The 20,482-nt window shown below is 43.8% G+C and overlaps 31 non-coding genes and 33 pseudogenes across 31 annotated transcripts in view; all 64 read right to left on the bottom strand.

The window, feature by feature from the left end:
• Positions 1-21, bottom strand: part of LOC132964832 (5S ribosomal RNA) — a 119-nt gene extending 98 nt beyond the window's left edge. Inside the window, exon 1 of the ribosomal RNA XR_009669671.1 lies at positions 1-21. This exon is cut by the window's left edge and continues 98 nt beyond it. This is a non-coding gene — a ribosomal RNA (5S ribosomal RNA).
• Positions 22-143: 122 nt separating this feature from the next.
• On the bottom strand, positions 144-262 carry LOC132964933 (5S ribosomal RNA). Its single transcript, XR_009669681.1, has one exon. It is a non-coding gene; the product is annotated as a 5S ribosomal RNA (ribosomal RNA).
• Positions 263-383: 121 nt separating this feature from the next.
• Positions 384-502, bottom strand: LOC132965190 (5S ribosomal RNA). The gene has a single exon (XR_009669820.1). It is a non-coding gene; the product is annotated as a 5S ribosomal RNA (ribosomal RNA).
• A 121-nt stretch (positions 503-623) lies between these two features.
• Positions 624-742, bottom strand: LOC132965476 (5S ribosomal RNA; annotated as a pseudogene).
• A 122-nt stretch (positions 743-864) lies between these two features.
• Positions 865-983, bottom strand: LOC132965396 (5S ribosomal RNA). The gene has a single exon (XR_009670016.1). It is a non-coding gene; the product is annotated as a 5S ribosomal RNA (ribosomal RNA).
• Positions 984-1,104: 121 nt separating this feature from the next.
• Positions 1,105-1,213, bottom strand: LOC132965426 (5S ribosomal RNA; annotated as a pseudogene).
• A 122-nt stretch (positions 1,214-1,335) lies between these two features.
• On the bottom strand, positions 1,336-1,455 carry LOC132964970 (5S ribosomal RNA; annotated as a pseudogene).
• Positions 1,456-1,578: 123 nt separating this feature from the next.
• On the bottom strand, positions 1,579-1,687 carry LOC132965474 (5S ribosomal RNA; annotated as a pseudogene).
• A 123-nt stretch (positions 1,688-1,810) lies between these two features.
• Positions 1,811-1,919, bottom strand: LOC132964805 (5S ribosomal RNA; annotated as a pseudogene).
• A 123-nt stretch (positions 1,920-2,042) lies between these two features.
• Positions 2,043-2,162, bottom strand: LOC132964864 (5S ribosomal RNA; annotated as a pseudogene).
• Positions 2,163-2,283: 121 nt separating this feature from the next.
• LOC132965299 (5S ribosomal RNA) lies at positions 2,284-2,402 on the bottom strand. Its single transcript, XR_009669925.1, has one exon. It is a non-coding gene; the product is annotated as a 5S ribosomal RNA (ribosomal RNA).
• A 122-nt stretch (positions 2,403-2,524) lies between these two features.
• Positions 2,525-2,644, bottom strand: LOC132964896 (5S ribosomal RNA; annotated as a pseudogene).
• Positions 2,645-2,767: 123 nt separating this feature from the next.
• Positions 2,768-2,886, bottom strand: LOC132965188 (5S ribosomal RNA). The gene has a single exon (XR_009669818.1). It is a non-coding gene; the product is annotated as a 5S ribosomal RNA (ribosomal RNA).
• Positions 2,887-3,005: 119 nt separating this feature from the next.
• On the bottom strand, positions 3,006-3,124 carry LOC132965284 (5S ribosomal RNA). The gene has a single exon (XR_009669910.1). It is a non-coding gene; the product is annotated as a 5S ribosomal RNA (ribosomal RNA).
• Positions 3,125-3,247: 123 nt separating this feature from the next.
• LOC132965048 (5S ribosomal RNA) lies at positions 3,248-3,356 on the bottom strand (annotated as a pseudogene).
• Positions 3,357-3,478: 122 nt separating this feature from the next.
• On the bottom strand, positions 3,479-3,598 carry LOC132964986 (5S ribosomal RNA; annotated as a pseudogene).
• A 123-nt stretch (positions 3,599-3,721) lies between these two features.
• On the bottom strand, positions 3,722-3,840 carry LOC132965157 (5S ribosomal RNA). Its single transcript, XR_009669790.1, has one exon. It is a non-coding gene; the product is annotated as a 5S ribosomal RNA (ribosomal RNA).
• A 121-nt stretch (positions 3,841-3,961) lies between these two features.
• Positions 3,962-4,080, bottom strand: LOC132965192 (5S ribosomal RNA). The gene has a single exon (XR_009669822.1). It is a non-coding gene; the product is annotated as a 5S ribosomal RNA (ribosomal RNA).
• A 121-nt stretch (positions 4,081-4,201) lies between these two features.
• Positions 4,202-4,320, bottom strand: LOC132964989 (5S ribosomal RNA). Its single transcript, XR_009669687.1, has one exon. It is a non-coding gene; the product is annotated as a 5S ribosomal RNA (ribosomal RNA).
• A 5,299-nt stretch (positions 4,321-9,619) lies between these two features.
• On the bottom strand, positions 9,620-9,738 carry LOC132965251 (5S ribosomal RNA). The gene has a single exon (XR_009669879.1). It is a non-coding gene; the product is annotated as a 5S ribosomal RNA (ribosomal RNA).
• Positions 9,739-10,092: 354 nt separating this feature from the next.
• On the bottom strand, positions 10,093-10,201 carry LOC132964967 (5S ribosomal RNA; annotated as a pseudogene).
• A 120-nt stretch (positions 10,202-10,321) lies between these two features.
• On the bottom strand, positions 10,322-10,440 carry LOC132965240 (5S ribosomal RNA). Its single transcript, XR_009669869.1, has one exon. It is a non-coding gene; the product is annotated as a 5S ribosomal RNA (ribosomal RNA).
• A 122-nt stretch (positions 10,441-10,562) lies between these two features.
• On the bottom strand, positions 10,563-10,681 carry LOC132965077 (5S ribosomal RNA). Its single transcript, XR_009669713.1, has one exon. It is a non-coding gene; the product is annotated as a 5S ribosomal RNA (ribosomal RNA).
• Positions 10,682-10,804: 123 nt separating this feature from the next.
• Positions 10,805-10,913, bottom strand: LOC132964902 (5S ribosomal RNA; annotated as a pseudogene).
• A 121-nt stretch (positions 10,914-11,034) lies between these two features.
• LOC132964803 (5S ribosomal RNA) lies at positions 11,035-11,143 on the bottom strand (annotated as a pseudogene).
• A 123-nt stretch (positions 11,144-11,266) lies between these two features.
• LOC132964976 (5S ribosomal RNA) lies at positions 11,267-11,375 on the bottom strand (annotated as a pseudogene).
• A 121-nt stretch (positions 11,376-11,496) lies between these two features.
• Positions 11,497-11,605, bottom strand: LOC132965519 (5S ribosomal RNA; annotated as a pseudogene).
• A 120-nt stretch (positions 11,606-11,725) lies between these two features.
• On the bottom strand, positions 11,726-11,844 carry LOC132965213 (5S ribosomal RNA). The gene has a single exon (XR_009669843.1). It is a non-coding gene; the product is annotated as a 5S ribosomal RNA (ribosomal RNA).
• Positions 11,845-11,966: 122 nt separating this feature from the next.
• On the bottom strand, positions 11,967-12,095 carry LOC132965424 (5S ribosomal RNA; annotated as a pseudogene).
• Positions 12,096-12,217: 122 nt separating this feature from the next.
• On the bottom strand, positions 12,218-12,326 carry LOC132964708 (5S ribosomal RNA; annotated as a pseudogene).
• Positions 12,327-12,447: 121 nt separating this feature from the next.
• Positions 12,448-12,566, bottom strand: LOC132964966 (5S ribosomal RNA). Its single transcript, XR_009669684.1, has one exon. It is a non-coding gene; the product is annotated as a 5S ribosomal RNA (ribosomal RNA).
• A 122-nt stretch (positions 12,567-12,688) lies between these two features.
• LOC132965245 (5S ribosomal RNA) lies at positions 12,689-12,807 on the bottom strand. Its single transcript, XR_009669873.1, has one exon. It is a non-coding gene; the product is annotated as a 5S ribosomal RNA (ribosomal RNA).
• A 121-nt stretch (positions 12,808-12,928) lies between these two features.
• On the bottom strand, positions 12,929-13,047 carry LOC132965246 (5S ribosomal RNA). Its single transcript, XR_009669874.1, has one exon. It is a non-coding gene; the product is annotated as a 5S ribosomal RNA (ribosomal RNA).
• A 122-nt stretch (positions 13,048-13,169) lies between these two features.
• On the bottom strand, positions 13,170-13,288 carry LOC132965156 (5S ribosomal RNA). The gene has a single exon (XR_009669789.1). It is a non-coding gene; the product is annotated as a 5S ribosomal RNA (ribosomal RNA).
• A 121-nt stretch (positions 13,289-13,409) lies between these two features.
• On the bottom strand, positions 13,410-13,518 carry LOC132965518 (5S ribosomal RNA; annotated as a pseudogene).
• Positions 13,519-13,638: 120 nt separating this feature from the next.
• Positions 13,639-13,757, bottom strand: LOC132965212 (5S ribosomal RNA). The gene has a single exon (XR_009669842.1). It is a non-coding gene; the product is annotated as a 5S ribosomal RNA (ribosomal RNA).
• A 122-nt stretch (positions 13,758-13,879) lies between these two features.
• LOC132965423 (5S ribosomal RNA) lies at positions 13,880-14,008 on the bottom strand (annotated as a pseudogene).
• Positions 14,009-14,130: 122 nt separating this feature from the next.
• Positions 14,131-14,239, bottom strand: LOC132964707 (5S ribosomal RNA; annotated as a pseudogene).
• Positions 14,240-14,360: 121 nt separating this feature from the next.
• On the bottom strand, positions 14,361-14,479 carry LOC132964955 (5S ribosomal RNA). The gene has a single exon (XR_009669683.1). It is a non-coding gene; the product is annotated as a 5S ribosomal RNA (ribosomal RNA).
• Positions 14,480-14,601: 122 nt separating this feature from the next.
• Positions 14,602-14,720, bottom strand: LOC132965244 (5S ribosomal RNA). The gene has a single exon (XR_009669872.1). It is a non-coding gene; the product is annotated as a 5S ribosomal RNA (ribosomal RNA).
• Positions 14,721-14,841: 121 nt separating this feature from the next.
• On the bottom strand, positions 14,842-14,960 carry LOC132965234 (5S ribosomal RNA). Its single transcript, XR_009669863.1, has one exon. It is a non-coding gene; the product is annotated as a 5S ribosomal RNA (ribosomal RNA).
• A 122-nt stretch (positions 14,961-15,082) lies between these two features.
• LOC132965109 (5S ribosomal RNA) lies at positions 15,083-15,201 on the bottom strand. The gene has a single exon (XR_009669744.1). It is a non-coding gene; the product is annotated as a 5S ribosomal RNA (ribosomal RNA).
• A 121-nt stretch (positions 15,202-15,322) lies between these two features.
• LOC132965116 (5S ribosomal RNA) lies at positions 15,323-15,442 on the bottom strand. Its single transcript, XR_009669751.1, has one exon. It is a non-coding gene; the product is annotated as a 5S ribosomal RNA (ribosomal RNA).
• A 123-nt stretch (positions 15,443-15,565) lies between these two features.
• On the bottom strand, positions 15,566-15,674 carry LOC132964706 (5S ribosomal RNA; annotated as a pseudogene).
• Positions 15,675-15,795: 121 nt separating this feature from the next.
• LOC132965420 (5S ribosomal RNA) lies at positions 15,796-15,914 on the bottom strand. The gene has a single exon (XR_009670034.1). It is a non-coding gene; the product is annotated as a 5S ribosomal RNA (ribosomal RNA).
• A 123-nt stretch (positions 15,915-16,037) lies between these two features.
• LOC132964756 (5S ribosomal RNA) lies at positions 16,038-16,146 on the bottom strand (annotated as a pseudogene).
• A 123-nt stretch (positions 16,147-16,269) lies between these two features.
• Positions 16,270-16,388, bottom strand: LOC132964860 (5S ribosomal RNA; annotated as a pseudogene).
• Positions 16,389-16,511: 123 nt separating this feature from the next.
• LOC132964841 (5S ribosomal RNA) lies at positions 16,512-16,630 on the bottom strand (annotated as a pseudogene).
• Positions 16,631-16,753: 123 nt separating this feature from the next.
• On the bottom strand, positions 16,754-16,872 carry LOC132965140 (5S ribosomal RNA). The gene has a single exon (XR_009669774.1). It is a non-coding gene; the product is annotated as a 5S ribosomal RNA (ribosomal RNA).
• A 121-nt stretch (positions 16,873-16,993) lies between these two features.
• On the bottom strand, positions 16,994-17,102 carry LOC132964928 (5S ribosomal RNA; annotated as a pseudogene).
• A 121-nt stretch (positions 17,103-17,223) lies between these two features.
• LOC132964802 (5S ribosomal RNA) lies at positions 17,224-17,332 on the bottom strand (annotated as a pseudogene).
• A 122-nt stretch (positions 17,333-17,454) lies between these two features.
• Positions 17,455-17,563, bottom strand: LOC132965517 (5S ribosomal RNA; annotated as a pseudogene).
• A 120-nt stretch (positions 17,564-17,683) lies between these two features.
• LOC132965210 (5S ribosomal RNA) lies at positions 17,684-17,802 on the bottom strand. Its single transcript, XR_009669840.1, has one exon. It is a non-coding gene; the product is annotated as a 5S ribosomal RNA (ribosomal RNA).
• Positions 17,803-17,924: 122 nt separating this feature from the next.
• On the bottom strand, positions 17,925-18,043 carry LOC132965076 (5S ribosomal RNA). The gene has a single exon (XR_009669712.1). It is a non-coding gene; the product is annotated as a 5S ribosomal RNA (ribosomal RNA).
• A 122-nt stretch (positions 18,044-18,165) lies between these two features.
• LOC132964705 (5S ribosomal RNA) lies at positions 18,166-18,274 on the bottom strand (annotated as a pseudogene).
• Positions 18,275-18,397: 123 nt separating this feature from the next.
• LOC132964840 (5S ribosomal RNA) lies at positions 18,398-18,516 on the bottom strand (annotated as a pseudogene).
• Positions 18,517-18,639: 123 nt separating this feature from the next.
• LOC132965139 (5S ribosomal RNA) lies at positions 18,640-18,758 on the bottom strand. Its single transcript, XR_009669773.1, has one exon. It is a non-coding gene; the product is annotated as a 5S ribosomal RNA (ribosomal RNA).
• Positions 18,759-18,879: 121 nt separating this feature from the next.
• Positions 18,880-18,988, bottom strand: LOC132964927 (5S ribosomal RNA; annotated as a pseudogene).
• A 121-nt stretch (positions 18,989-19,109) lies between these two features.
• Positions 19,110-19,218, bottom strand: LOC132964801 (5S ribosomal RNA; annotated as a pseudogene).
• A 123-nt stretch (positions 19,219-19,341) lies between these two features.
• Positions 19,342-19,450, bottom strand: LOC132965012 (5S ribosomal RNA; annotated as a pseudogene).
• A 121-nt stretch (positions 19,451-19,571) lies between these two features.
• On the bottom strand, positions 19,572-19,680 carry LOC132965516 (5S ribosomal RNA; annotated as a pseudogene).
• Positions 19,681-19,800: 120 nt separating this feature from the next.
• On the bottom strand, positions 19,801-19,919 carry LOC132965209 (5S ribosomal RNA). The gene has a single exon (XR_009669839.1). It is a non-coding gene; the product is annotated as a 5S ribosomal RNA (ribosomal RNA).
• Positions 19,920-20,041: 122 nt separating this feature from the next.
• Positions 20,042-20,160, bottom strand: LOC132965075 (5S ribosomal RNA). The gene has a single exon (XR_009669711.1). It is a non-coding gene; the product is annotated as a 5S ribosomal RNA (ribosomal RNA).
• A 122-nt stretch (positions 20,161-20,282) lies between these two features.
• LOC132964704 (5S ribosomal RNA) lies at positions 20,283-20,391 on the bottom strand (annotated as a pseudogene).
• Between the last annotated feature and the right edge of the window lie 91 nt (positions 20,392-20,482).

Genomic DNA, 20,482 nt, shown 5'->3' with positions numbered 1-20,482 from the left:
CAGGGTGGTATGGCTGTAAGCTGTTATTGTGTGCAGACAGGGGCCTTTTAAAGATGTCATGCCCTTGATTCTGGCTGAATTTTTGGACATGTGAATGTGTCTATATATGATCAAAAAAAACATATGATCAAAAAAAATGAAAAAGCTTACAGCACCTGGTATTCCCAGGCGGTCTCCCATCCAAGTACTAACCAGGCCCGACCCCGTTTAGCTTCCGAGATCTGACGAGATCGGGCGTGTTCAGGGTGGTATGGCCGTAAGCCATTATTGTGTGCAGAAAGGGGCCTTTTAAAGATGTCATGCCCTTGATTCTGGCTGAATTTTTGGACATGTGAATATGTCTCTATAAGATAAAAAAAAACATATGATCAAAAAAATGAAAACGCCTACAGCACCTGGTATTCCCAGGCGGTCTCCCATCCAAGTACTAACCAGGCCCGACCATGCTTAGCTTCCGAGATCGGACGAGATCGGGCGTGTTCAGGGTGGTATGGCCGTAAGCCATTATTGTGTGCAGACAGGGGCCTTTTAAAGATGTCATGCCCTTGATTCTGGCTGAATTTTTGGACATGTGAATATGTCTCTCTATGATAAAAAAAAACATATGATCAAAAAAATGAAAAAGCTTACAGCACCTGGTATTCCCAGGCGGTCTCCCATCCAAGTACTAACCAGGCACCACCCTGCGTAGCTTCCGAGATCGGACGAGATCTGGCGTGTGAAGGGTGGTATGACCGTAAGCCATTATTGTGTGCAGAAAGGGGCCTTTTAAAGATGTCATGCCCTTGATTCTGGCTGAATTTTTGGACATGTGAATATGTCTCTATATGATAAAAAAAAAACATATGATCAAAAAAATGAAAAAGTTTACCGCACCTGGTATTCCCAGGCGGTCTCCCATCCAAGTACTAACCAGGCCCGACCCTGCTTAGCTTCCAAAATCGGACGAGATCGGGCATGTTCAGGGTGGTATGGCCGTAAGCCATTATTGTGTGCAGAAAGGGGCCTTTTAAAGATGTCATGCCCTTGATTCTGGCTGAATTTTTGGACATGTGAATATGTCTCTATATGATAAATAAAAACATATGATCAAAAAAATTAAAAAGCTTACAGCACCTGGTATTCCCAGGCGGTCTCCCATCCAAGTACTAACCAGGCCCGACCCTGCTTAGCTTCCGAGATCGGGCGTGTTCAGGGTGGTATGACCGTAAGCCATTATTGTGTGCAGAAAGGGGCCTTTTAAAGATGTCATGCCCTTGATTCTGGCTGAATTTTTGGACATGTGAATATGTCTCTCTATGATAAAAAAAAAACACATGATCAAAAAAATGAAACAGCTTACAGCATCTGGTATTCCACAGGCGGTCTCCCATCCAAGTACTAACCAGGCACGACCCTGCTTAGTTTCCGAGATCGGACGAGAACGGACGAGTTCAGGGTGGTTTGACTGTAAGCCATTATTGTGTGCAGAAAGGGGCCTTTTAAAGATGTCATGCCCTTGATTCTGGTTGAATTTTTGGACATGTGAATATGTCTCTATATGATAAAAAAAAATCATATGATCAAAAAAAATTAAAAAGCTTACAGCACCTGGTATTCCCAGGCGGTCTCCCATCCAAGTACTAACCAGGCCCGACCCTGCTTAGCTTCCGAGATCGCGCGTGTTCAGGGTGGTATGGCCGTAAGCCATTATTGTATGCAGAAAGGGGCCTTTTAAAGATGTCATGCCCTTGATTCTGGCTGAATTTTTGGACATGTGAATATGTCTCTATATGATAAAAAAAAAACATATGATCAAAAATAATGAAAAAACTTACAGCACCTGGTATTCCCAGGCGGTCTCCCATCCAAGTACTAACCAGGCCCTACCCTGCTTAGCTTCCAAGATCGGACGAGTTCAGGGTGGTTTGGCCGTAAGCCATTATTGTGTGCAGAAAGGGGCCTTTTAAAGATGTCATGCCCTTGATTCTGGCTGAATTTTTGGACATGTGAATATGTCTCTATATGATAAAAAAAAAAACATATGATCAAAAAAATGAAACAGCTTACAGCATTTGGTATTCCACAGGCGGTCTTCCATCCAAGTACTAACGAGGCCCGACCCTGCATAGCTTCCGAGATCGGACGAGATCGGGCGTTTTCAGGGTGGTATGGCCATAAGCCATTATTGTGTGCAGAAAGGGGCCTTTTAAAGATGTCATGCCCTTGATTCTGGCTGAATTTTTGGACATGTGAATATGTCTCTATATGATAAAAAAAAACATATGATCAAAAAAATGAAAAAGCTTACAGCACCTGGTATTCCCAGGCGGTCTCCCATCCAAGTACTAACCAGGCCCGACCCTGCATAGCTTCCGAGATCGGACGAGATCAGGCGTGTTCAGGGTGGTGTGGCCATAAGCCATTATTGTATGCAGACAGGGGCCTTTTAAAGATGTCATGCCCTTGATTCTGGCTGAATTTTTGGACATGTGAATATGTCTCTCTATGATAAAAAAAAAACACATGATCAAAAAAATGAAACAGCTTACAGCATCTGGTATTCCACAGGCGGTCTCCCATCCAAGTACTAACCAGGCACGACACTGCTTAGTTTCCGAGATCGGACGAGATCGGACGAGTTCAGGGTGGTATGACCGTAAGCCATTATTGTGTGCAGAAAGGGGCCTTTTAAAGATGTCATGCCCTTGATTCTGGTTGAATTTTTGGACATGTGAATATGTCTCTAAATGATAAAAAAAAATCATATGATCAAAAAAAATTAAAAAGCTTACAGCACCTGGTATTCCCAGGCGGTCTCCCATCCAAGTACTAACCAGGCCCGACCCTGCTTAGCTTCTGAGATCGAACGAGATCGGGCGTGTTCAGGGTGGTATGGCCATAAGCCATTATTGTGTGCAGACAGGGGCCTTTTAAAGATGTCATGCCCTTGATTCTGGCTGAATTTTTGGACATGTGAATATGTCTCTATATGATAAAAAAAAACATGATAAAAAAAATGAAAAAGCTCACAGCACCTGGTATTCCCAGGCGGTCTCCCATCCAAGTACTAACCAGGCCTTACCCTGCTTAGCTTCTGAGATCGAACGAGATCGGGCGTGTTCAGGGTGGTATGGCCGTAAGCCATTATTGTCTGCAGACAGGGGCCTTTTAAAGATGTCATGCCCTTGATTCTGGCTGAATTTTTGGACATGTGAATATGTCTCTCTATGATAAAAAAAAAACATATGATCAAAAAAATGAAAAAAGCTTACAGCGTCTGGTATTCCCAGGCGGTCTCCCATCCAAGTACTAACCAGGCCCGACCCTACTTAGCTTCCAAGATCAGACGAGTTCAGGGTGATTTGGCCGTAAGCCATTATTGTGTGCAGAAAGGGGTCTTTTAAAGATGTCATGCCCTTGATTCTGGCTGAATTTTTGGACATGTGAATATGTCTCTCTATGATAAAAAAAAAACACATGATCAAAAAAATGAAACAGCTTACAGCATCTGGTATTCAACAGGCTGTCTCCCATCCAAGTACTAACCAGGCACGACCCTGCTTAGTTTCCGAGATCGGACGAGATCGGACGAGTTCAGGGTGGTATGACCGTAAGCCATTATTGTGTGCAGAAAGGGGCCTTTTAAAGATGTCATGCCCTTGATTCTGGTTGAATTTTTGGACATGTGAATATGTCTCTATATGATAAAAAAAAATCATATGATCAAAAAAAATTAAAAAGCTTACAGCACCTGTTATTCCCAGGCGGTCTCCCTTCCAAGTACTAACCAGGCCCGACCCTGCTTAGCTTCCGAGATCGGACGAGATCGGGCGTGTTCAGGGTGGTATGGCTGTAAGCCATTATTGTGTGCAGAAAGGGGCCTTTTAAAGATGTCATGCCCTTGATTCTGGCTGAATTTTTGGACATGTGAATATGTCTCTATATGATAAAAAAAAACATATGATCAAAAAAATGAAAAAGCTTACAGCACCTGGTATTCCCAGGCGGTCTCCCATCCAAGTACTAACCAGGCCCTACCCTGCTTAGCTTCCGAGATCGGACAAGATCAGGCGTGTTCAGGGTGGTATGGCCATAAGCCATTATTGTGTGCAGACAGGGGCCTTTTAAAGATGTCATGCCCTTGATTCTGGCTGAATTTTTGGACATGTGAATATGTCTCTATATGATAAAAAAAAACATATGATCAAAAAAATGAAAACGCTTACAGCACCTGGTATTCCCAGGTGGTCTCCCATCCAAGTACTAACCAGGCCCGACCCTGCTTTGCTTCCGAGATCGGACGAGATCGGGCGTGTTCAGGGTGGTATGGCCGTAAGCCATTATTGTGTGCAGACAGGGGCCTTTTAAAGATGTCATGCCCTTGATTCTGGCTGAATTTGTGGACATGTGAATATGTCTCTCTATGATAAAAAAAACATATGATCAAAAAAATAAAAAAAGCTTACAGCATCTGGTATTCCCAGGCGGTCTCCCATTCAAGTACTAACCAGGCCCGACCGAGCCGAGCAGCACCTGAGCAGAGCAGCGAGCAGCACCTGAGCAGAGCAGCGAGCAGCACCTGAGCAGAGCAGCGTACTACGGTGAGCGTATTGCATAATTGCTTGTTCTGTTCTCCTCTGCACTGTGTTACTGTGTACCTACTCTTAGTTTAGCCTAGCAGTTAGCTTTACAATGGCTTCTTTTTCTGTCTCTCCCTCTCCTGCTCTCTCCTGCTCTACGTGTCAGATGTTAAGTTATTCCTCGTCCTCCTTTAGTGATAATGATACTTGTAAGAAATGTAGTTTATTTTTAGCTTTGGAGGCGAGGGTGTCTGAGTTAGAGAGACGGCTCCGCACCATTGAGTCGGAGTCATCGTATGCAGCAGTAGTTAGCCAGCCACCTGTAGCAGGTGCGGGCCGACATAGCTTGGCTTCCCCCCCGGTAACTCCCGAGCAGCCGGGAGGCAGTGGCTGGGTTACTGTCCGAGGGAAGCATAGTCGAAAATCGAAGCACACGGTTCCCCACCAACCACTTCACGTTTCAAACAAATTTTCCCCACTCAGCGACACACCCGCTGAGAATAAAACTCTGATTATTGGAGACTCCATAGTCCGAAACGTGAAGCTAGCGAAGTCAGCGGGCATAGTTAGGTGTATACCCGGGGCCAGAGCGGGCGACATCGCATCTCATTTAAAGTTGCTGACAAAGACTAAAGGTAGATTTGATACAATCGTAATTCATGTCGGCACAAATGACTCCCGACTACGCCAGTCGGAAGTCACTAAGGTTAATGTGGAGTCGGTGTGTACTTTTGCTAAGACGATGTCGGACTCCGTAGTGTTCTCTGGACCCCTCCCAAATCAGACCAGTGATGACATGTATAGCCGCATGTCATCACTCAACCGCTGGCTGTCGAGGTGGTGTCCAGCACACGATGTGGGCTTCATAGATAACTGGCAGTCTTTTTGGGGAAAACCTGGTCTGCTAGCTAGAGACGGCATCCATCCCACTTTGGACGGTGCAGCTCTATTATCTAGAAACATAGCAGAGGTTATTAGTCCAAAACCCTGACAACAACTCAGAGTTCAGACCAGGAGGCAGAGCTGCAGTCTTACACACTTCTCTGCGCCTCCCTTAGATCTGTCTCCCAGTCACTATAGCTGTAATTCTGAATCGAACTGTAGTTATACTATAGGTACTGTGTCTGTCCCCCGGCCCAAACGCGTTTTTATAAGTCATCCAAACGGCGTGAATCATCAGAATCTGATTAGAATCAAAACTACGAATACGATTTTGCTACAAGATCGGAGGATTCACTGCGGACTTTTGAACATTAGGTCCTTAGCATCCAAGTCTCTTTTAGTGAATGATCTGATATCAGATCAGCACATTGATTTACTTTTTTTGACTGAAACCTGGCTGTGTCGAGATGAATATGTTAGTTTGAATGAATCCACTCCTCCCAGTCATTTTAATACTCATATACCTCGAGACACCGGACGAGGTGGTGGAGTAGCAGCTATTTTTAATTCCAGTCTTTTAGTTAACCCTCGACCAAAGCTGAATTTTTCTTCTTTTGAAAGCCTTGTTCTTAGTCTTCCACATCCAGTCTCAAGAACCTTTCAGCCAGTTCTAGTTGCTGTAGTTTACCGCCCTCCTGGCCCATATTCTGAGTTTTTATCTGAGTTTGCAGAATTTTTATCAGACTTAGTCCTTAGCAGTGATAGAATAATTGTTGTAGGTGACTTCAATATCCATGTGGATGTTGAAAATGATAGCCTGAGCACAGCTTTCATGTCACTATTAGACTCTATTGGTTTCACCCAGGGTGTAAACGAACCTACTCATCATTTTAACCACACCCTGGATCTTGTTTTAGCTTATGGAATTGAAATCCATAACCTTACAGTTTTCCTAGAAAATCCTCTGCTATCAGACCATTTTTTTATTACATTTGATTTTGTCCTACTAGAATTACCTCTGCCTGGAAGAGGTGTGCTTTCTAGAAGTTTGTCGGATAGTGCTGTGGCTAGATTTAAGGAAGCTATTTCAGCTGTTTTTGATTCAGTACCGTGTTTCAACCCAGTTGGAAACTCTTACGATAGCTTTAGTCCCTCTCAGCTAGATCAGTTTGTTGATAGTGCAGTGGATTCGCTGAGAGTTACTCTGGATTCGATTGCTCCCCTGAAACAGAAGGTTGTCAAGCGGCGGAGAGTGGCTCCATGGTTCAACTCAGAAACCCGTACTCTGAAACAATCATCACGGAATTTTGAAAGAATATGGCGTTCGACCAAAACGGTAGAATCTCGTTTTTTCTGGCAGGATAGTCATAGAAGATATATGAAGGCTCTACGTCACGCCCGAGCTGCCTACTACTCCTCTCTAATCGAGGAAAACAAAGGCAATCCTAGATACCTTTTCAGCACTGTAGCCAGGCTGACAGAGAGTCATGGCTCCATTGAGCCTTGTATTCCTCTAGCCCTCAGCAGTAATGATTTCCTTAGCTTTTTCAACAACAAAGTTCTAGACATCAGAGACAAAATTGGTAACCTCCTGCCCTTACCTGGTGCAGATACGTCTGTTGCGGCAGAGACAGTTCCAGGACCAGATATTAGTCTCGACTGTTTTTCTCCAATCGACCTTTCAGAGCTACATTCCATTTTTTCTGCATCGAAACCGTCAACCTGTATTTTGGACCCAATCCCAACCAAGCTGTTTAAGGAAGTCTTTCCCTTAGTTAGCAACTCCATATTAGATATGATCAATATGTCTTTACTGGCAGGCTATGTACCACAGACATTTAAAGTAGCGGTAATCAAACCTCTACTTAAAAAGCCTACTCTGGACTCAGGAACTCTGGCTAACTACAGACCTATATCCAACCTTCCTTTTATCTCGAAGATCCTGGAGAAGGTGGTAGCTAAACAGCTGTGTGACTTTCTCCATGACAACAGTTTATTTGAAGAGTTCCAGTCAGGATTTAGAGTCCACCATAGCACTGAGACTGCACTAGTTAGAGTTACAAACGATCTACTTCTAGCCTCAGACAGGGGACTTCTGTCTGTGCTCGTCTTGTTAGATCTTAGTGCTGCTTTTGACACCATTGACCATCGGATCCTGTTGTACAGACTGGAGCATTTGCTTGGAATTACAGGGACTGCTTTAAGTTGGTTTGAATCCTACTTATCAGACCGATCTCAGTTTGTACATGTTAATGATGAGTCCTCTATGCACACTAAAGTTTGCCATGGAGTCCCACAAGGTTCAGTGCTTGGACCAATTCTTTTTACATTATATATGCTTACTCTGGGAAATATTATGAGGAAACACTCCATACAGTTTCATTGTTATGCAGATGATACTCAGCTTTATGTATCAATGAAGCCCGATGGTACCAGTCAGTTATGTCAGCTAGAAACATGCCTTAATGCCTGGATGACCAGAAATTTTTTGCTACTTAACTCAGACAAGACTGAAGTTATTGTGCTAGGCCCTAAGAACCTCAGAGAGACTTTTTCTAGTGATGTGACTGTCCTTAATGACATCAGCCTGGCATCTAGCACCACTGTTAGGAATCTAGGAGTTATTTTTGATCAAGATATGTCTTTTAGCTCTCACATCAGTCAAGTTTCAAGAACAGCCTACTTTCACCTTCGTAATATATCCAAGATCAGGAATATCCTGTCGCAAAGTGATGCAGAAAAACTAGTTCATGCATTTGTTACCTCCAGACTGGATTATTGTAACTCTCTTTTGTCAGGGTGCTCTGGCAAATCTCTAAAGACTCTTCAACGGGTCCAGAATGCTGCAGCTCGTGTACTGACCAGAACCAGGAAATGGGACCACATTACTCCTGTCCTGGCTTCTCTGCACTGGCTCCCTATACAGTCTAGAATAGAATTCAAGATCCTTCTTCTCACCTACAAAGCTCTAAATGGCCAGGCACCATCTTATCTTAAGGAGCTACTAGTGCCGTACTGTCCCTTGAGAGCGTTGCGGTCCCGGAGTGCAGGCCTGCTGGTGGTACCTACAGTCTCCAAGTGTACTATGGGGGGTAAAGCCTTCAGTTATCGGGCTCCTCTCCTCTGGAACCGCCTTCCAGCCGGGGTCCAGGAGGCAGACACAGTCTGTATTTTTAAGATTAGACTTAAAACTTTCCTTTTTGATAAATCTTATAGTTAGGGCTGGTGCTGGTGTAGACCAGCTCTTAGTTATGCTGCTATAGGCTTAGACTACCGGGGGAACTGGCACCTTGAGCTCCTCTCTCTCTCTCTCTCTCTCTCTCTCTCTCTCTATGCATATACAGTACATCATATTACTGCATGTATCTATCTATAAATCTCAGTCACTAACCACCTACTTTCCTGGGAGCTCTTGAGCTCCCCTAGGCTCCTCAAGATCATCGGTTGACGGCTTGCCAGAACAACCCCCACCCCACCACTACCCCCTCCCCACCGGATCGTGGGTTGGCGGCCTGCCAGAACAACCCCCCACACCCCCTCCCCTCCCCACCGGATTGCTGATGGACGGTCTACCTCCCCCCACCCCCTTGCTCTCTATCCCTCTTCCTGCATCTTATCCCATCTCTCCCCCTATCCCTTTCCAAGCCCGGCGCAGTCTAGGCCTGTGAAGACTGTTTCGTCATGAGCCGGGGATCCGGCCGAAGATTTCTGCCTTTTAATAAGGCAGTTTTTTCTTACCACTGTAACTTTTGCTGCTTTGCTAAAGTGCTCATGATGGATAGGCCGGATCGTTGTAACATAGCAATAAGTAAGGTCCTTTACCTGCTTTTTTTAACATAACAATGAGTAAGGTCTTTTACCTGCTCTTTTGTAATGTTAACAGACAATGAGTAAGGTATTTTACATGCTTCTTGTAAAGTGTCTCGAGATAACACTTGTTATGAGTTGACGCTATACAAATAAAAGTTGATTGATTGATTGATAAAAGTTGACCCTGCTTAGCTTCCGAGATGGGACGAGATCGGGCGTGTTAAGGGTGGTATGGCCGTAAGCCATTATTGTGTGCAGACAGGGGCCTTTTAAAGATGTTATGCCCTTGATTCTGGCTGAATTTTTGGACATGTGAATATGTCTCTATATGATAAAAAAAAAACATATGATCAAAAAAATGAAAAAGCTTACAGCACCTGGTATTCCCAGGCGGTCTCCCATCCAAGTACTAACCAGGCCCTACCCTGCTTAGCTTCCGAGATCAGACGACATCAGGCGTGTTCAGGGTGGTATGGCCGTAAGCTGTTATTGTGTGCAGACAGGGGCCTTTTAAAGATCTCATGCCCTTGATTCTGGCTGAATTTTTGGACATGTGAATATGTCTCTATATGATAAAAAAAGAACATATGATCAAAAAAAATGAAAAAGCTTACAGCACCTGGTATTCCCAGGCGGTCTCCCATCCAAGTACTAACCAGGCCAGACGCTGCTTAGCTTCCGAGATCGGACAAGTTCAGGGTGGTATGTCCTTAAGCCATTATTGTGTGCAGAAAGGGGCCTTTTAAAGATGTCATGCCCTTGATTCTGGCTGAATTTTTGGACATGTGAATATGTCTCTATATGATAAAAAAAAACATATGATCAAACAAAATGAAAAAGCTTACAGCACCTGGTATTCCCAGGCGGTCTCCAATCCAAGTACTAACCAGGCCCGACCATGCTTAGCTTCCGAGATCGGACGAGTTCAGGTTGGTATGGCCGTAAGCCATAATTGTGTGCAGAAATGGGCCTTAAAGATGTCATTCCCTTGATTTTGGCTGAATTTTTGGACATGTGAATATGTCTCTATATGATAAAAAAAAAACACATGATCAAAAAAATGAAAAAGCTTACAGCACCTGGTATTCCCAGGCGGTCTCCCATCCAAGTACTAACCAGGCCTGACCTTGCTTAGCTTCCGAGATCGGAAGAGATCGGGCGTGTTCAGGGTGGTATGGCCGTAAGCCATTATTGTGTGCAGAAAGGGGCCTTTTAAAGATGTCATGCCCTTGATTCTGGCTGAATTTTTGGACATGTGAATATGTCTCTCTATGATAAAAAAAAAACATATGATCAAAAAAATGAAAAAGCTTATAGCACCTGGTATTCCCAGGCGGTCTCCCATCCAAGTACTAACCAGGCCCGACCCTGCTTAGCTTCCGAGATCGGACGAGATCGGGCGTGTTCAGGGTGGTATGGCCATAAGTCATTATTGTGTGCAGACAGGGGCCTTTTAAAGATGTCATGCCCTTGATTCTGGCTGAATTTTTGGACATGTGAATATGTCTCTATATGATAAAAAAAAAAACATATGATCAAAAAAATGAAAAAGCTTACAGCACCTGGTATTCCCAGGCGGTCTCCCATCCAAGTACTAACCAGGCCCAACCCTGCTTAGATTCCAAGATCTGACGAGTTCAGGGTGGTATGGCCGTAAGCCATTATTGTGTGCAGAAAGGGGCCTTTTAAAGATGTCATGCCCTTGATTCTGGCTGAATTTTTGGACATGTGAATATGTCTCTATATGATAAAAAAAAACATATGATCAAAAAAATGAAAAAGCTTACAGCACCTGGTATTCCCAGGCGGTCTCCCATTCAAGTACTAACCAGGCCCCACCCTGCTTAGCTTCCAAGATCGGACGAGTTCAGGGTGGTATGGCCATAAGCCATTATTGTGTGCAGAAAGGGGCCTTTTAAAGATGTCATGCTCTTGATTCTGGCTGAATTTTTGGACATGTGAATATGTGTCTATATGATAAAAAAAAAAACATATGATCAAAAAAATGAAGAAGCTTACAGCACCTGGTATTCCCAGGCTGTCTCCCATCCAAGTACTAACCTGGCCCGACCCTGCTTACCTTCTGAGATCGGACGAGTTCAGGGTTGTATGGCCGTAAGCCATTATTGTGTGCAGAAAGGGGCCTTTTAAAGATGTCATGCCCTTGATTCTGGCTGAATTTTTGGACATGTGAATATGTCTCTATATGATAAAAAAAAACATATGATCAAAAAAATGAAAAAGCTTACAGCACCTGGTATTCCCAGGCGGTCTCCCATCTAAGTACTAACCAGGCCCGACCCTGCTTAGCTTCCGAGATCGGACGAGTTCAGGGTGGTATGGCCGTAAGCCATTATTGTGTGCAGAAATGGGCCTTAAAGATGTCATTCCCTTGATTCTGGCTGAATTTTTGGACATGTGAATATGTCTCTATATGATAAAAAAAAAACATATGATCAAAAAAATGAAAAAACTTACAGCACCTGGTATTCCCAGGCGGTCTCCCATCCAAGTACTAACCAGGCCCGACCCTGCTTAGCTTCCGAGATCAGACGAGATCGGGCTTGTTCAGGGTGGTATGGCCATAAGCCATTATTGTGTGCAGAAAGGGGCCTTTTAAAGATGTCATGCCCTTGATTCTGGCTGAATTTTTGGACATGTGAATATGTCTCTATATGAAAAAAAAAAAACATATGATCAAAAAAATGAAAAAGCTTATAGCACCTGGTATTCCCAGGCGGTCTCCCATCCAAGTACTAACCAGGCCCGACCCTGCTTAGCTTCCGAGATCGGACGAGATCGGGCGTGTTCAGGCGTGTTCAGGGTGGTATGGCCATGAGTCATTATTGTGTGAAGAAAGGGGCCTTTTAAAGATGTCATGCCCTTGATTCTGGCTGAATTTTTGGACATGTGAATATGTCTCTATATGAAAAAAAAAAAACATATGATCAAAAAAATGAAAAAGCTTACAGCACCTGGTATTCCCAGGCGGTCTCCCATCCAAGTACTAACCAGGCCTGACCTTGCTTAGCTTCCGAGATCGGGCGTGTTCAGGGTGGTATGGCCGTAAGCCATTATTGTGTGCAGACAGGGGCCTTTTAAAGATGTCATGCCCTTGATTCTGGCTGAATTTTTGGACATGTGAATATGTCTCTATATGATAAAAAAAACATATGATCAAAAAAAATGAAAAAGCTTACAGCACCTGGTATTCCCAGGCGGTCTCCCATCCAAGTACTAACCAGGCCCGACCCTGCTTAGCTTCCGAGATCAGACGAGATCGGGCGTGTTCAGGGTGGTTTGGCCGTAAGCCATTATTGTATGCAGAAAGGCGCCTTTTAAAGATGTCATGCCCTTGATTCTGGCTGAATTTTTGGACATGTGAATATGTCTCTATATGTTAAAAAAAAAACATATGATCAAAAAAATGAAAAAACTTACAGCACCTGATATTCCCAGGCGGTCTCCCATCCAAGTACTAACCAGGCCCTACCCGGCTTAGCTTCCGAGATCGGACGAGATCAGGCGTGTTCAGGGTGGTATGGCTGTAAGCCATTATTGTGTGCAGAGAGGGGCCTTTTAAAGATGTCATGCCCTTGATTCTGGCTGAATTTTTGGACATGTGAATATGTCTCTATATGATAAAAAAAACATATGATCAAAAAAAATGAAAAAGCTTACAGCACCTGGTATTCCCAGGAGGTCTCCCATCCAAGTACTAACCAGGCCCGACCCTGCTTAGCTTCCGAGATCAGACGAGATCGGGCGTGTTCAGGGTGGTATGGCCGTAAGCCATTATTGTGTGCAGAAAGGGGCCTTTTAAAGATGTCATGCCCTTGATTCTGGCTGAATTTTTGGACATGTGAATATGTCTCTATATGATAAAAAAAAACATATGATCAAACAAAATGAAAAAGCTTACAGCACCTGTTATTCCCAGGCGGTCTCCCTTCCAAGTACTAACCAGGCCCGACCCTGCTTAGCTTCCGAGATCGGACGAGATCGGGCGTGTTCAGGGTGGTATGGCTGTAAGCCATTATTGTGTGCAGAAAGGGGCCTTTTAAAGATGTCATGCCCTTGATTCTGGCTGAATTTTTGGACATGTGAATATGTCTCTATATGATAAAAAAAAACATATGATCAAAAAAATGAAAAAGCTTACAGCACCTGGTATTCCCAGGCGGTCTCCCATCTAAGTACTAACCAGGCCCGACCCTGCTTAGCTTCCGAGATCGGACGAGTTCAGGGTGGTATGGCCGTAAGCCATTATTGTGTGCAGAAATGGGCCTTAAAGATGTCATTCCCTTGATTCTGGCTGAATTTTTGGACATGTGAATATGTCTCTATATGATAAAAAAAAAACATATGATCAAAAAAATGAAAAAACTTACAGCACCTGGTATTCCCAGGCGGTCTCCCATCCAAGTACTAACCAGGCCCGACCCTGCTTAGCTTCCGAGATCAGACGAGATCGGGCTTGTTCAGGGTGGTATGGCCATAAGCCATTATTGTGTGCAGAAAGGGGCCTTTTAAAGATGTCATGCCCTTGATTCTGGCTGAATTTTTGGACATGTGAATATGTCTCTATATGAAAAAAAAAAAACATATGATCAAAAAAATGAAAAAGCTTATAGCACCTGGTATTCCCAGGCGGTCTCCCATCCAAGTACTAACCAGGCCCGACCCTGCTTAGCTTCCGAGATCGGACGAGATCGGGCGTGTTCAGGCGTGTTCAGGGTGGTATGGCCATGAGTCATTATTGTGTGAAGAAAGGGGCCTTTTAAAGATGTCATGCCCTTGATTCTGGCTGAATTTTTGGACATGTGAATATGTCTCTATATGAAAAAAAAAAAACATATGATCAAAAAAATGAAAAAGCTTACAGCACCTGGTATTCCCAGGCGGTCTCCCATCCAAGTACTAACCAGGCCTGACCTTGCTTAGCTTCCGAGATCGGGCGTGTTCAGGGTGGTATGGCCGTAAGCCATTATTGTGTGCAGACAGGGGCCTTTTAAAGATGTCATGCCCTTGATTCTGGCTGAATTTTTGGACATGTGAATATGTCTCTATATGATAAAAAAAACATATGATCAAAAAAAATGAAAAAGCTTACAGCACCTGGTATTCCCAGGCGGTCTCCCATCCAAGTACTAACCAGGCCCGACCCTGCTTAGCTTCCGAGATCAGACGAGATCGGGCGTGTTCAGGGTGGTTTGGCCGTAAGCCATTATTGTATGCAGAAAGGCGCCTTTTAAAGATGTCATGCCCTTGATTCTGGCTGAATTTTTGGACATGTGAATATGTCTCTATATGTTAAAAAAAAAACATATGATCAAAAAAATGAAAAAACTTACAGCACCTGATATTCCCAGGCGGTCTCCCATCCAAGTACTAACCAGGCCCTACCCGGCTTAGCTTCCGAGATCGGACGAGATCAGGCGTGTTCAGGGTGGTATGGCTGTAAGCCATTATTGTGTGCAGAGAGGGGCCTTTTAAAGATGTCATGCCCTTGATTCTGGCTGAATTTTTGGACATGTGAATATGTCTCTATATGATAAAAAAAACATATGATCAAAAAAAATGAAAAAGCTTACAGCACCTGGTATTCCCAGGAGGTCTCCCATCCAAGTACTAACCAGGCCCGACCCTGCTTAGCTTCCGAGATCAGACGAGATCGGGCGTGTTCAGGGTGGTATGGCCGTAAGCCATTATTGTGTGCAGAAAGGGGCCTTTTAAAGATGTCATGCCCTTGATTCTGGCTGAATTTTTGGACATGTGAATATGTCTCTATATGATAAAAAAAAACATATGATCAAACAAAATGAAAAAGCTTACAGCACCTGGTATTCCCAGGCGGTCTCCCATCCAAGTACTAACCAGGCCCGACCCTGCTTAGCTTCTGAGATCAGACGAGATCGGGCGTGTTCAGGGTGGTATGGCCGTAAGCCATTATTGTGTGCAGAAAGGGGCCTTTTAAAGATGTCATGCCCTTGATTCTGGCTGAATTTTTGGACATGTGAATATGTCTCTATATGATAAAAAAAAATATATGATCAAAAAAATGAAAACGCTTACAGCACCTGGTATTCCCAGGTGGTCTCCCATCCAAGTACTATCCAGGCCCGACCCTGCTTAGCTTCCGAGATCGGACGAGATCGGGTTGTGTTCAGGGTGGTATGGCCGTAAGCCATTATTGTGTGCAGACAGGGGCCTTTTAAAGATGTCATGCCCTTGATTCTGGCTGAATTTGTGGACATGTGAATATGTCTCTATATGATAAAAAAAGAACATATGATCAAAAAAAATGAAAAAGCTTACAGCACCTGGTATTCCCAGGCGGTCTCCCATCCAAGTACTAACCAGGCCTGACCTTGCTTAGCTTCCGAGATCGGGCGTGTTCAGGGTGGTATGGCCGTAAGCCATTATTGTGTGCAGACAGGGGCCTTTTAAAGATGTCATGCCCTTGATTCTGGCTGAATTTTTGGATATGTGAATATGTCTCTATATGATAAAAAAAAACACATGATCAAAAAAATGAAAACGCTTACAGCACCTGGTATTCCCAGGTGGTCTCCCATCCAAGTACTATCCAGGCCCGACCCTGCTTAGCTTCCGAGATCGGACGAGATCGGGCGTGTTCAGGGTGGTATGGCCGTAAGCCATTATTGTGTGCAGACAGGGGCCTTTTAAAGATGTCATGCCCTTGATTCTGGCTGAATTTGTGGACATGTGAATATGTCTCTATATGATAAAAAAAGAACATATGATCAAAAAAAATGAAAAAGCTTACAGCACCTGGTATTCCCAGGCGATCTCCCATCCAAGTACTAACCAGGCCTGACCTTGCTTAGCTTCCGAGATCGGGCGTGTTCAGGGTGGTATGGCCGTAAGCCATTATTGTGTGCAGACAGGGGCCTTTTAAAGATGTCATGCCCTTGATTCTGGCTGAATTTTTGGACATGTGAATATGTCTCTATATGATAAAAAAAACATATGATCAAAAAAAATGAAAAAGCTTTTACAGCATCTGGTATTCCCAGGCGGTCTCCCATCCAAGTACTAACCAGGCACGACCCTACTTAGTTTCCGAGATCGGACGAGATCGGTCGTGTTAAGGGTGGTATGGCCGTAAGCCGTTATTGTGTGCAAAAAGGGGCCTTTTAAATATGTCATGCCCTTGATTCTGGCTGAATTTTTGGACATGTGAATATGTCTCTATATGATAAAAAAAACATATGATCAAAAAAAATGAAAAAGCTTTTACAGCATCTGGTATTCCCAGGAGGTCTCCCATCCAAGTACTAACCAGGCACGACCCTACTTAGTTTCCGAGATCGGACGAGATCGGTCGTGTTAAGGGTGGTATGGCCGTAAGCTGTTATTGTGTGCAAAAAGGGGCATTTTAAATATGTCATGCCCTTGATTCTGGCTGAATTTGTGGACATGTGAATATGTCTCTATATGATAAAAAAAAAAACATATGATCAAAAAAATGAAAAAGCTTACAGCACCTGGTATTCCCAGGCGGTCTCCCATCCAAGTACTAACCAGGCCCTACCCTGCTTGGCTTCCGAGATCGGACGAGATCAGGCGTGTTCAGGGTGGTATGGCCATAAGCCATTATTGTGTGCAGACAGGGGCCTTTAAAAGATGTCATGCCCTTGATTCTGGCTGAATTTTTGGACATGTGAATATGTCTCTATATGATAAAAAAAAACATATGATCAAAAAAATGAAAACGCTTACAGCACCTGGTATTCCCAGGCGGTCTCCCATCCAAGTACTAACCAGGCCCAACCCTGCTTAGATTCCAAGATCTGACGAGTTCAGGGTGGTATGGCCGTAAGCCATTATTGTGTGCAGAAAGGGGCCTTTTAAAGATGTCATGCCCTTGATTCTGGCTGAATTTTTGGACATGTGAATATGTCTCTATATGATAAAAAAAAACATATGATCAAAAAAATGAAAAAGCTTACAGCACCTGGTATTCCCAGGCGGTCTCCCATTCAAGTACTAACCAGGCCCCACCCTGCTTAGCTTCCAAGATCGGACGAGTTCAGGGTGGTATGGCCATAAGCCATTATTGTGTGCAGAAAGGGGCCTTTTAAAGATGTCATGCTCTTGATTCTGGCTTAATTTTTTGACATGTGAATATGTGTCTATATGATAAAAAAAAAACATATGATCAAAAAAATGAAGAAGCTTACAGCACCTGGTATTCCCAGGCGGTCTCCCATCTAAGTACTAACCAGGCCCGACCCTGCTTAGCTTCCGAGATCGGACGAGTTCAGGGTGGTATGGCCGTAAGCCATTATTGTGTGCAGAAATGGGCCTTAAAGATGTCATTCCCTTGATTCTGGCTGAATTTTTGGACATGTGAATATGTCTCTATATGATAAAAAAAAAACATATGATCAAAAAAATGAAAAAACTTACAGCACCTGGTATTCCCAGGCGGTCTCCCATCCAAGTACTAACCAGGCCCGACCCTGCTTAGCTTCCGAGATCAGACGAGATCGGGCTTGTTCAGGGTGGTATGGCCATAAGCCATTATTGTGTGCAGAAAGGGGCCTTTTAAAGATGTCATGCCCTTGATTCTGGCTGAATTTTTGGACATGTGAATATGTCTCTATATGAAAAAAAAAAAACATATGATCAAAAAAATGAAAAAGCTTATAGCACCTGGTATTCCCAGGCGGTCTCCCATCCAAGTACTAACCAGGCCCGACCCTGCTTAGCTTCCGAGATCGGACGAGATCGGGCGTGTTCAGGGTGGTATGGCCATAAGTCATTATTGTGTGAAGAAAGGGGCCTTTTAAAGATGTCATGCCCTTGATTCTGGCTGAATTTTTGGACATGTGAATATGTCTCTATATGAAAAAAAAAAAACATATGATCAAAAAAATGAAAAAGCTTACAGCACCTGGTATTCCCAGGCGGTCTCCCATCCAAGTACTAACCAGGCCTGACCTTGCTTAGCTTCCGAGATCGGGCGTGTTCAGGGTGGTATGGCCGTAAGCCGTTATTGTGTGCAAAAAGGGGCCTTTTAAATATGTCATGCCCTTGATTCTGGCTGAATTTTTGGACATGTGAATATGTCTCTATATGATAAAAAAAACATATGATCAAAAAAAATGAAAAAGCTTTTACAGCATCTGGTATTCCCAGGAGGTCTCCCATCCAAGTACTAACCAGGCACGACCCTACTTAGTTTCCGAGATCGGACGAGATCGGTCGTGTTAAGGGTGGTATGGCCGTAAGCTGTTATTGTGTGCAAAAAGGGGCATTTTAAATATGTCATGCCCTTGATTCTGGCTGAATTTGTGGACATGTGAATATGTCTCTATATGATAAAAAAAAAAACATATGATCAAAAAAATGAAAAAGCTTACAGCACCTGGTATTCCCAGGCGGTCTCCCATCCAAGTACTAACCAGGCCCTACCCTGCTTGGCTTCCGAGATCGGACGAGATCAGGCGTGTTCAGGGTGGTATGGCCATAAGCCATTATTGTGTGCAGACAGGGGCCTTTAAAAGATGTCATGCCCTTGATTCTGGCTGAATTTTTGGACATGTGAATATGTCTCTATATGATAAAAAAAAACATATGATCAAAAAAATGAAAACGCTTACAGCACCTGGTATTCCCAGGCGGTCTCCCATCCAAGTACTAACCAGGCCCAACCCTGCTTAGATTCCAAGATCTGACGAGTTCAGGGTGGTATGGCCGTAAGCCATTATTGTGTGCAGAAAGGGGCCTTTTAAAGATGTCATGCCCTTGATTCTGGCTGAATTTTTGGACATGTGAATATGTCTCTATATGATAAAAAAAAACATATGATCAAAAAAATGAAAAAGCTTACAGCACCTGGTATTCCCAGGCGGTCTCCCATTCAAGTACTAACCAGGCCCCACCCTGCTTAGCTTCCAAGATCGGACGAGTTCAGGGTGGTATGGCCATAAGCCATTATTGTGTGCAGAAAGGGGCCTTTTAAAGATGTCATGCTCTTGATTCTGGCTTAATTTTTTGACATGTGAATATGTGTCTATATGATAAAAAAAAAAACATATGATCAAAAAAATGAAGAAGCTTACAGCACCTGGTATTCCCAGGCTGTCTCCCATCCAAGTACTAACCTGGCCCGACCCTGCTTACCTTCTGATATCGGACGAGTTCAGGGTTGTATGGCCGTAAGCCATTATTGTGTGCAGAAAGGGGCCTTTTAAAGATGTCATGCCCTTGATTCTGGCTGAATTTTTGGACATGTGAATATGTCTCTATATGATAAAAAAAAACATATGATCAAAAAAATGAAAAAGCTTACAGCACCTGGTATTCCCAGGCGGTCTCCCATCTAAGTACTAACCAGGCCCGACCCTGCTTAGCTTCCGAGATCGGACGAGTTCAGGGTGGTATGGCCGTAAGCCATTATTGTGTGCAGAAATGGGCCTTAAAGATGTCATTCCCTTGATTCTGGCTGAATTTTTGGACATGTGAATATGTCTCTATATGATAAAAAAAAAACATATGATCAAAAAAATGAAAAAACTTACAGCACCTGGTATTCCCAGGCGGTCTCCCATCCAAGTACTAACCAGGCCCGACCCTGCTTAGCTTCCGAGATCAGACGAGATCGGGCTTGTTCAGGGTGGTATGGCCATAAGCCATTATTGTGTGCAGAAAGGGGCCTTTTAAAGATGTCATGCCCTTGATTCTGGCTGAATTTTTGGACATGTGAATATGTCTCTATATGAAAAAAAAAAAACATATGATCAAAAAAATGAAAAAGCTTATAGCACCTGGTATTCCCAGGCGGTCTCCCATCCAAGTACTAACCAGGCCCGACCCTGCTTAGCTTCCGAGATCGGACGAGATCGGGCGTGTTCAGGGTGGTATGGCCATAAGTCATTATTGTGTGAAGAAAGGGGCCTTTTAAAGATGTCATGCCCTTGATTCTGGCTGAATTTTTGGACATGTGAATATGTCTCTATATGAAAAAAAAAAAACATATGATCAAAAAAATGAAAAAGCTTACAGCACCTGGTATTCCCAGGCGGTCTCCCATCCAAGTACTAACCAGGCCTGACCTTGCTTAGCTTCCGAGATCGGGCGTGTTCAGGGTGGTATGGCCGTAAGCCATTATTGTGTGCAGACAGGGGCCTTTTAAAGATGTCATGCCCTTGATTCTGGCTGAATTTTTGGACATGTGAATATGTCTCTATATGATA

This window comes from Labrus mixtus, unplaced genomic scaffold, assembly GCF_963584025.1.
Source record: "Labrus mixtus unplaced genomic scaffold, fLabMix1.1 SCAFFOLD_72, whole genome shotgun sequence".
Classification (NCBI taxonomy): Eukaryota; Metazoa; Chordata; class Actinopteri; order Labriformes; family Labridae; genus Labrus; species Labrus mixtus.
The sequence above is the reverse complement of the archived record's forward strand: the minus strand, read 5'-3'. Positions and strand labels throughout refer to the sequence as shown.